Source organism: Carassius auratus, chromosome 35 (genome assembly GCF_003368295.1).
Source record: "Carassius auratus strain Wakin chromosome 35, ASM336829v1, whole genome shotgun sequence".
Lineage (NCBI taxonomy): Eukaryota > Metazoa > Chordata > Actinopteri > Cypriniformes > Cyprinidae > Carassius > Carassius auratus.
In genome coordinates, this window is record NC_039277.1 from 16,949,528 (window position 1) to 16,959,547 (window position 10,020).

Consider the following 10,020-nt stretch of genomic DNA (forward strand, 5'->3'; position numbering starts at 1 on the left):
ATCTGACTCTGGCTTAAGTTCACCTCTAAATCCCTGATTATTATGTCTCAAGTGAGAGGATTTTATGGAGACTTCCTTCTCTGAAGAAGCGTAGAACTAGCCCACATCCATTTGGATGAGAAGTCTTATCCTCTGCTTATCCGCAAGGACATCGCAGGCTTACAAGTTTTTAATTTATTATGATCCGTCAGAGTGAAAAGTTTGTGTACAGCACAGCAAGAACACAAGCCTTCCATCTTCACCGAGCATGTCTGCTTCAATCTCCATCTTAATTATGCGAAGAACCATTGAAGATTATCATGCATCACTATTACTATCCCTCATACTTGAACAACAGTGATTTATTTTGCTAAAGTGACAACAGAGAAAACATTCAGAAATAACACATTTAAAACTTAATGGTGATGTTAGCAAAACATTCGTGGAGCATATTTTGTTAGCTGAGGAAGCATCACACTTTAGATCATTTTAAATCTAGTTATTTATATGTAAATATCTGCAGCATTAGGATGTCGATCATATGTCAAGTTTATATTATAGGGAACATATGCTCTAGAGTTTGCTTGTGGTTCATTAGTAATATTCATTCATTAAACTCCTTTCATCATATGAAATATTCATTAGTATATGGATTTTTTGCTGTTGTTGTAATGAAATGAAGCATTATGTTGATCATTATATTTGCATTTTACGCCCATTTAACAGATGTTTTTATTCAAAGTCATTTACACATGAAAAATGCAACATATTTTTAAATGAAAATTTTTTTTTTAGCCTACGTTTCAGAGCTGAAGTGTGATGTTTTCTACACAGCCTCACATCAGTTTACTACAAACACAACAGAGAACACGACCAGAAAACAATATCACGATACACGATCATCTGTCTGTGATATTATGATCTGAAGAAAAACTGGAATTGCAGTCAGGTGTGTTTGTGGTGCCATCTCGTGGATAATTTACACTCTCAGCTGTGCTCCTTGTTTAAAAATGTACTTGAAACATTATGCAAACAGCAAATTGCTACATAAAAAGTAATTTTATGACAGACCTTTTTTATATATATTTTTTAACCTATTTTAAATCTATTTCAAAATCTATTTATTGTCAAATCATTTGCAGTGGCCCCAAAAGGTTTACTTTTAAATATAATATAAATATATATATATTTATTTATCTTGTTTTTTGTTGTTGTTTTAATAATAACTCATGTATTTATTAAATATCGGTTTATTTCATTAATTTAGTTTTTTTTATCAAAGATCTCACTTGCGCAATCATCCTTTTCTAGCAAAACATTTTACAAAGAGAAGTTTTAAATGAATTTTAAGTGATAAAACATTAGGTATAATGTTCAGTATTAATGAGAAAAAGTATTGACATTTTATGGTTTTGACATTAGTGTAGTTCTATCCAGATGCCACTTGGTTTGACTATTACCATTTTGATTTGAATTTGCTTTCATTTTCGTATTTTTTCTAATTTTTGTTTAGTTAAATTGTTTATTTTATCTAATAGTCATATTTTATTTAACTTCAGCTTTATTTCAGTTAACAAAAGTGTTTTTAATAGTTTTAGTTTGAGTGGTTGTGAGCACTGTGCCAGACTGCTGCTTCTGAATGTAGGAATCGATCGATTCTGTGACATAAGAGAGCTGTGTGTGTGTGTGTGTGTGTGTGTGTGTAATTGGGTTTTCCTTTCACACCAGTGACAGAGACATTGATCTAATGAAGCTGAAGGTCCAGGTGCCACACCGCGCGGGGTTCTTTCAGGTCCTCTTACGGTCACTGATGCTGAGACACTGAGACGTATCCCAAGAGAATGCTGGAGGAATTAAAAACAATGCCAGCCATAACTATCAAAAACAAATAACTCATGAGCACTTATTAGTTGTGTTGATGTGATATAATCTGCAAAGTGCTTTTCTTACTTTAATTAAGCTAAAATAAAAATATGCAAAGCCTTCATTATGTTGATAGATATCCCCATGCATCCCCAGCTGAATAATCACGGTGTATAAATACATTTCTTCTGTATTACAAGTTTTCAAATTTAAATATGAAAATTATGCATTATGTAATTAAATATGCATGAATTTACCTATTATCTAGAACAGAAATCTGAACCTTGGGTAAAGTTTGGTTCAAGTTTTTTTGTCGAGATTTTTTGCTTTAGGGAATTTTTGGATTCCTTTTTTATCACTCCATAAACCATAACATATCATGTTTTTAGAAAAGGAATATCTTGTATAAATTAGATTAATTTAGGTATGCCACAATTCTCAATCTGGTGTCGAATTATTTGGTATGGCATCCACGGTTCACTACGTGCTTGTGTTTTTTCCTTTAGTGTCTTGCCTTAATAATAGTCTTTTATTCTGCCTTTTTTCCTGTCAGGATGGACCATGACTGGCAGCAGGAGAAGTGGTCACCGCAGCTGACACAATGAGGATGAGGATGGTAAGAGGATCTTGGCAGATGTACCTGACCTACAATACACTTTTTGATAAAGAAACGGGAGAGTATAAAGTGTCACACCACCATGGACTCTGTTTGTGTTTTGCTCTGTGTCCAGGTTCAGGTTTGTCTCGTTATCGTCACTATTTATGTTCTGTTCTCCTTGGTCTCATCTCTGTGTAGCTGTTTTTGGATTGCCTGTACCCCTGCTGGCTTTACCCTCTCTGGATTATTAAAGATTATGTTTATTGATCGTCTTCGTGGTTGTTTACACAGCTAGTCATGACATAAAAGGTTAATAATAAGCTAAAAAGTATTTCATTATTTACTGTTGGAATGTTTTTCCATGTACACTTATGTTAATAATATAATTTTTTTCCCCAATGTTAATATATCACAGGAACACATATAACAAAAAAGCATTTATATGTAACACGTATTACATGTAAATAAAAATAAAAGTATAATATACTTTAAATATATTTTTAAATCAGGGTTATTATAGGCGACTACAAACTAATTTCATCAAAAATGTCATTATCATAAAATAAAATATTATATAAAATTTCAGCACCATTTCTCAGTGTAACTTGATGTGCTAAAATACTTAAAAGTGAAATAAAATGAACAAATAAAAAAAACATTTAACAAAAACAATAATTGTATCTCAATTATATTAAAATAACACAAATTTAAATACAATTACTTATCTAAACTTTACTTGTTTATTTATACATGTATAACTTTAATTATCTCATAAACACTATAAAATTGAAACTCACCTATTTATATTCTTGTTTTTAGAGTCCGTCTATATAGATCTCAATAGATTAGTTACAAAATACAGTGATATTTAGTATCACTGAGATTCTGTTGGTTATTTTCTAACCCTTGTGTTGTACTGAACATCCTCTATTGGTGTTCTCATTTAAATGACTAACTTTTTGAAAAGTTTCTTGTGAATCTCTCCTTATGCTATATAATCATGTAATCGTGAATTTGATATTTTTGTCAACTTCTTTTCTTTCAAGTAGCACAGCAGGTTTTGTATTTCTCTCGTTGATATAAGCTTATGCATCTTTGGAGTTCTGGAGTGATCATTTTGGTAATGTTCACTCAAAAACTGAGGTGCATAACCTTGGATCAATGAGGCCTACGATCAGTTAGTTCCATAAAGAAATACAAAACCTGTGAAAGAAAACAAGCTGATAAACGGTTGAATCAAAGATTTGATCATTAATGTGATTCCAGTGCGTGAGCTATAAATAAACCGGTGCATTGTAACCTACTCTGCATTCTACAACCACACGTATTTGTGACCGTTACTTTAGGATTAAAAGGATTAGTATAGGGTCCAATTCACACCAATAACTTGTTGCTTATTGGCATGTCTATTATTTACATATTGGCTGTTTATTAGTGCTTATAAAGTACATATAATGCATGACATCAATAATCCTACATAATACCCTAAACTTAACAATTACCTTATAAAACTATTAATAAGCAGCAAATAAGGAGTTAATTGAGGCAAAAGTCATAGTTAATGGTTAGTTTATAGTGAGAATTGGACCCTAAAATAAAGTGTGACCAAAACCCACATGCTAACAATCATGAAGAAAAGAGTAATTCTTTGTAAGATGGTCATGAATGGACTCACAAGCACCGACCTGCGCCATTAAACATCAGAGTTCATGCACATGACATTAGATTGTGAACAGGTTTTACACTGGAGCTTCTGTAAATTGACTTTAGACTATAGTGTCAATGAATTTGATTAAAGCCCTACAGGTCTGCTGATGTTAGATGTTGATTCTGGCATCGTGCATCAGATTAGAATAAGCCACTGTCACATGGTTATTCTAAATTAATCTACCAAACAAATTCTTTTGAAACGTTTTGGGATATCAGCCTGCTTTACGAAGAGATTTATGCATATTTCAGCTAAGATATTTGTCTTCGAAAGAAGATTGTTAAGATAGCCTACTTATCTTTAAACAATAATGTTGATTTGAATCTGACTTCATATGTCACGTTATCGGCTGATGCATGAATCAAGCTGAATTCAGAGCATTCTCAGATCTGAAAGCTCTGGCTTTTGAGATCAGATTCTCGTTTTGATGAGATACATGAATGATGATAGGATAGTTGAAGGCGTCGGGATCCGTACATCTTAATGTCATATTCAGGTTTAATTTCAAGCCGGTCAGCACAGGGTCAGTTTAGCCTGAGCCTCAGGCAAAACATAACACCCAGACTTATACTGTACGTCATACAGTCTAATAGGCTTCTGTTTAAAATGCAGAGAATCAAACCCGTTTGCTCAGGAGGTGTTCAGCTACCGGCTACTATTATTGACCTCTTTTGCATGGACAGTTTTTATTTGCTTACTTTTTCATTCTTAATTGCTTGCAATGTTGCTTGTTGGATGAAAGCATCTGCAGTTTCTTTTCAAAGTTATATGGTTTTGCCATTGCAGTTTATACAACAGGTGAAAAACCTTTAATTTGTACAGTAAATATGAAATTCTAAATATGTATAGAACTATTATAATATCTTAATGATACTAAAATAGCACTGCAGCCTTGATGAGCATAACAGACTTCATTCAAAAACACCAAAATATCTTACCAACCCAAAACTGTAGAATGGTAGTTTACATAGATAACAAGGTCTCTTTTGAGTAAGCATGTATCTAGAAATGCCCTAGCAACTTTCAATTCAATTCAATTCAAGTTTATTTGTATAGCGCTTTTTACAAAACAAATCGTTACAAAGCAACTTTACAGAAAATTATGTTTCTACAATATTTAGTAGTAGCTAGTAGTTTGTGCACATTTGACAGGATTTTAGAAAAACTAAAAAATAATAATAATACAAGACGTAGTCAGCTAGACGATGAACTATCAATATTATTAATTAAGTTATTATATGATTAAGTCACACATTTAGGAATAATTGTTAGTTCTGTTTGTTCATTCAGGGTTAGCATCATCTGAGGTCCTCTGAGGGTCAGCATCATCTCTTCTCAGGTGTTCTGGATCCAGACTGGAGCTTGTGTAAATCCTAGTTACCACGGGATGTGAATCCCGTGGCAAAACATAGAAACAAAATACAGACATCATTAGCATAGCTGCTGATCCAACAAAGTAAAATTAGTTTAACCCAAGCTAATGAATAAAAATGCACCTTTGATCAGATGCAACTACACTCACAATTAAAAAGATACATTATTCGAATGCTTGGCGAAAGAGATGTGTTTTTAATCTAGATTTAAACAGAGAGAGTGTGTCTGAACCCCGAACATTATCAGGAAGGCTATTCCAGAGTTTGGGAGCCAAATGTGAGAAGGCTCTACCTCCTTTAGTGGACTTTGCTATCCTAGGAACTACCAAAAGTCCAGCGTTTTGTGACCTTAGGGTGCGTGATGGGTTGTAACATGGTAGAAGGCTAGTTAGGTACGCTGGAGCTAAACCATTTAGGGCCTTATAGGTAAGTAATGATAATTTGTAACTGATGCGGAACTTAATAGGTAGCCAGTGCAGAGACTGTAAAATTGGGGTAATATGATCATATTTTCTTGACCTCGTAAGGACTCTCGCTGCTGCATTTTGGACGACCTGTAGCTTGTTTATTGAAGAAGCAGGACAACCACCTAGAAGTGCATTACAATAGTCCAGTCTAGAGGTCATGAATGCATGAACTAGCTTTTCTGCATCAGAAACAGATAACATGTTTCGTAGCTTGGCAATGTTTCTAAGATGGAAGAATGCAATTTTTGTAACATTGGAAATATGATTTTCAAAAGACAAATTGCTGTCTAATATAACACCCAGATTTCTGACTGTAGAGGAAGTTACAGTACATCCGTCTAGTTGCAGATTGTAATCTACAAGATTCTGTGTAGTGTTTTTTGGTCCAATAATTAATATCTCCGTCTTATCCGAATTTAATTGGAGAAAATTCTTTGTCATCCAATCTTTTACATTTTTAACACAATCTGTTAGCTTAGATAATTGGGAAGTTTCATCTGGTCTCGTTGATATATATAGCTGAGTATCATCAGCATAACAGTGGAAGCTAATTCCGTATTTTCTAATAATATTACCAAGGGGCAACATGTATATTGAAAATAGAAGGGGACCTAGGACGGATCCTTGTGGCACTCCATATTTTACTGATGATAAATGAGATGACTCCCCATTTAAGTAAACAAAATGGTAGCGATCGGACAGGTAGGATCTAAACCATCTTAGAGCCTGCCCTTGAATACCTGTATAGTTTTGTAATCGATCTATGAGTATGTCATGATCTATGGTGTCGAACGCAGCACTAAGATCAAGTAAGACTAGAAATGAGATGCAGCCTTGGTCTGACGCAAGGAGCAGGTCATTTGTAATTTTAACAAGTGCAGTTTCTGTGCTATGGTGGGGCCTAAAACCTGACTGAAATTCTTCATACAGATCATTTTTATGCAGGAAGGTGCTCAATTGAGCAGACACAACTTTTTCTAAAATTTTAGACATAAATGGAAGATTTGAAATAGGCCTATAATTTGCCAGTACACTAGGATCTAGTTTTGGTTTCTTAATAAGAGGCTTGATAACCGCCAGCTTGAATGGTTTTGGGACGTGTCCTAAAGATAACGACGAGTTTATGATATTGAGAAGCGGTTCTTCGGCTACAGGTAACAGCTCTTTCAGTAATTTAGTGGGTACAGGATCTAATAAACATGTTGTTGGTTTAGATACAGTGATAAGTTTATTTAGCTCCTCCTGTCCTATGGTTGTAAAGCACTGCAGTTTATGTTTGGGTGCGATGGATGAAACTGAAGTGTTAGATGCTGTAGAATCTACATTCGCTATTGTATTTCTAATGTTATCTATTTTATCAGTGAAGAAATTCATAAAGTCATTACTATTTAACGTTGGTGGAATATTTGAATCAGGTGGCATCTGGTAATTTGTTAACTTAGCCACTGTGTTAAATAAAAACCTTGGATTGTTTTGGTTATTTTCAATGAGTTTGTGTATATGCTCTGCCCTAGCAGTTTTTAGAGCCTGTCTATAGCTGGACATACTGTTTTTCCATGCAATTCTAAAAACTTCTAAGTTAGTTTTTCTCCATTTGCGTTCAAGACTACGAGTTAATTTCTTGAGAGAGTGAGTATTACTGTTATACCATGGTACAGTACGTTTTTCTCTAACTTTTTTCAATTTGATTGGGGCAACAGCTTCTAATGTATTAGAGAAAATAGTGCCCATGTTGTCAGTAATTTTGTCTAATTCATGTGTATTTTTGGGTACAAATAGCAGTTGAGATAGATCAGGCAGGTTATTTGCGAATCTGTCTTTGGTGGCTGGAACAATAGTTCTGCCCAGACGGTATCGCTGCGACATATAGTTAATATCAGTTATACGCAGCATGCACGATACGAGGAAATGGTCTGTAATATCATCACTTTGAGGTACAATATCTATAGCAGTAAGATCGATTCCATGCGATATAATTAAATCTAGTGTATGATTAAAACGATGAGTGGGCCCGGTGACATTTTGCTTGACTCCAAAGGAGTTTATTAGGTCAGTAAACGCAAGTCCTAATGTATCATTTGTATTATCAACGTGAATATTAAAATCTCCCATGATTAGCGCCTTATCAACTGTAACTAGAAGGTCTGAGAGGAAATCTGCAAATTCTTTTAGGAATTCTGTATACGGCCCTGGTGGTCTATACACAGTAGCCAGAGCAAGAGATACATTAGATTTCTTTTGCATGTCTGACAGAGTAACATTTAGCATTAGTATTTCAAAAGAGTTAAACCTGTATCCTGTTTTCTGGGTAACATTGAGAATATCACTATATATTGTTGCAACACCCCCGCCACGACCAGTCTGACGGGGCTCATGCTTATAACAGTAGTTTGGTGGAGTAGACTCATTTAGACCAAAATAATCATTTGGTTTTAGCCAGGTTTCAGTCAAGCAGAGTAAATCAAAACTATTATCTGTGATCATTTCATTTACAATAACTGCTTTTGGTGTGAGTGATCTAATATTTATGAGCCCAAACTTTAAAAATTGTTTTTGTTCATTTACTTTACATTTTTCTGGTTTAATTACGATAAGATTTTTTCTAGATCCTACATTATATTTATATTTATATTTTGACCTCACTATTCTGGGAACAGACACAGTCTTAATAGGTTTTACAGCACAAGTACTTTTATCATTTAAGCGGGTGGAACAAAACTCATCATAATGGTTATTTGAGAATTGACAACCACACAGAACAGCCTAGCAACTGAATAGCAAGAGGTTAAGAAACATCCACATCAACCTAACCTTCTGACATCAAGTTTCTAAATTGAAAAATCTATTTTTTTATTCATAGTATAGTAAAGAGAATACATGAGATGATGTGGAAAATGAAGGAGAGGTCGAATCAGGAACACTTCCCTCACTGTAAACTTACTTCTGATGCTTGTTTTGTTTAGTTGCATTGCTCACATATTATATATATGTTACGAATATTACTCTTGCATTTTAAGGTAAATGTATGTATTTGTAGTAGCTTAAGTGTGTGTGTGTGTGTGTGTGTGTGTTTGTGTGGGTGTGGGTGTGTGTGTGTGTGGGTGTGTGTGTGACAGTGTCTCCTGCTGCAGAGAGACTACTCCACATCCTCAGAGAGGAAGATGAGCCCACACCCACCCTCTTCACCGAGATGGACACATCGCAGCACGAGGGTGGAGAGATGGAGTGGAAAGAGTCAGTCAGGTGAGACACACACAAACACACACACGCACACTGACGCTCTTGTGACATTATTTAACCCTCTGGAGTCTAATGGTATTTTTGGGGCCTGGAGAAGTTTTATGAACTTCTTTTTCTTAAGTTTCTACTTTGCTCTTTTGCCTGTCCTGCCATCTTGATCATGTCACATGTTCTCTGTGTCTGATCTCGGGTCTACCAAGCCCAAGTCCTCGCTCTGGGTCTAGTTTCCATCGCTCCACTGAGGACCTGCGAGCTTGCGGTGCCTTCTGTGTCTTCCCCCTTCCATAGATTTATCTTTTTTTTTTTTTTTTGTGCAGTACCTTTTAAAAAAACATGATTGCATAAAAATCCCTTTGTTAGCAAAATATGGACTTTTCCAAAACTTCTCAAGCACACGTGACATTTAGGAGTAAAATGTGCCACATTAATTTTATAATCATAAAATTATCATCTGAATATGATAATGAATATGATAATGAATATGACAGTGATTTGTGATTGATTTATTGTTATATTTAGCTTTGCCTTTGACAGTGAAATCACATCAACCAGAAATTACATCAATAAACTATTTTAATTGTGAATTATATTTAATTTTTTATAGTTTTCATTTTTATTTTCATTTTAGTTTTAAGTCATACTAATTGGGTAATGTGCTTTTTAGTATCTTTGAAGTATTTCTATTTTTCATTTCCATCTTAGTTTTAGTAATTTTAGTACTTCAGATTTAAGTTATTTTAAGCTATTTTAGTTTTAAGCATTTGTTTTTATCATCTACTTTATATTTTGTTG

At 34.3% G+C, this 10,020-nt stretch overlaps 1 long non-coding RNA gene across 1 annotated transcript; it reads left to right on the forward strand.

Annotated features, from left to right (window-relative positions):
* The first annotated feature begins 866 nt into the window (after positions 1–866).
* Positions 867–2,621, forward strand: LOC113054686 (uncharacterized). Its single transcript, XR_003277419.1, has 3 exons — positions 867–928; positions 2,396–2,458; positions 2,574–2,621. It is a non-coding gene; the product is annotated as an uncharacterized LOC113054686 (long non-coding RNA).
* The last annotated feature ends 7,399 nt before the right edge of the window (positions 2,622–10,020 follow it).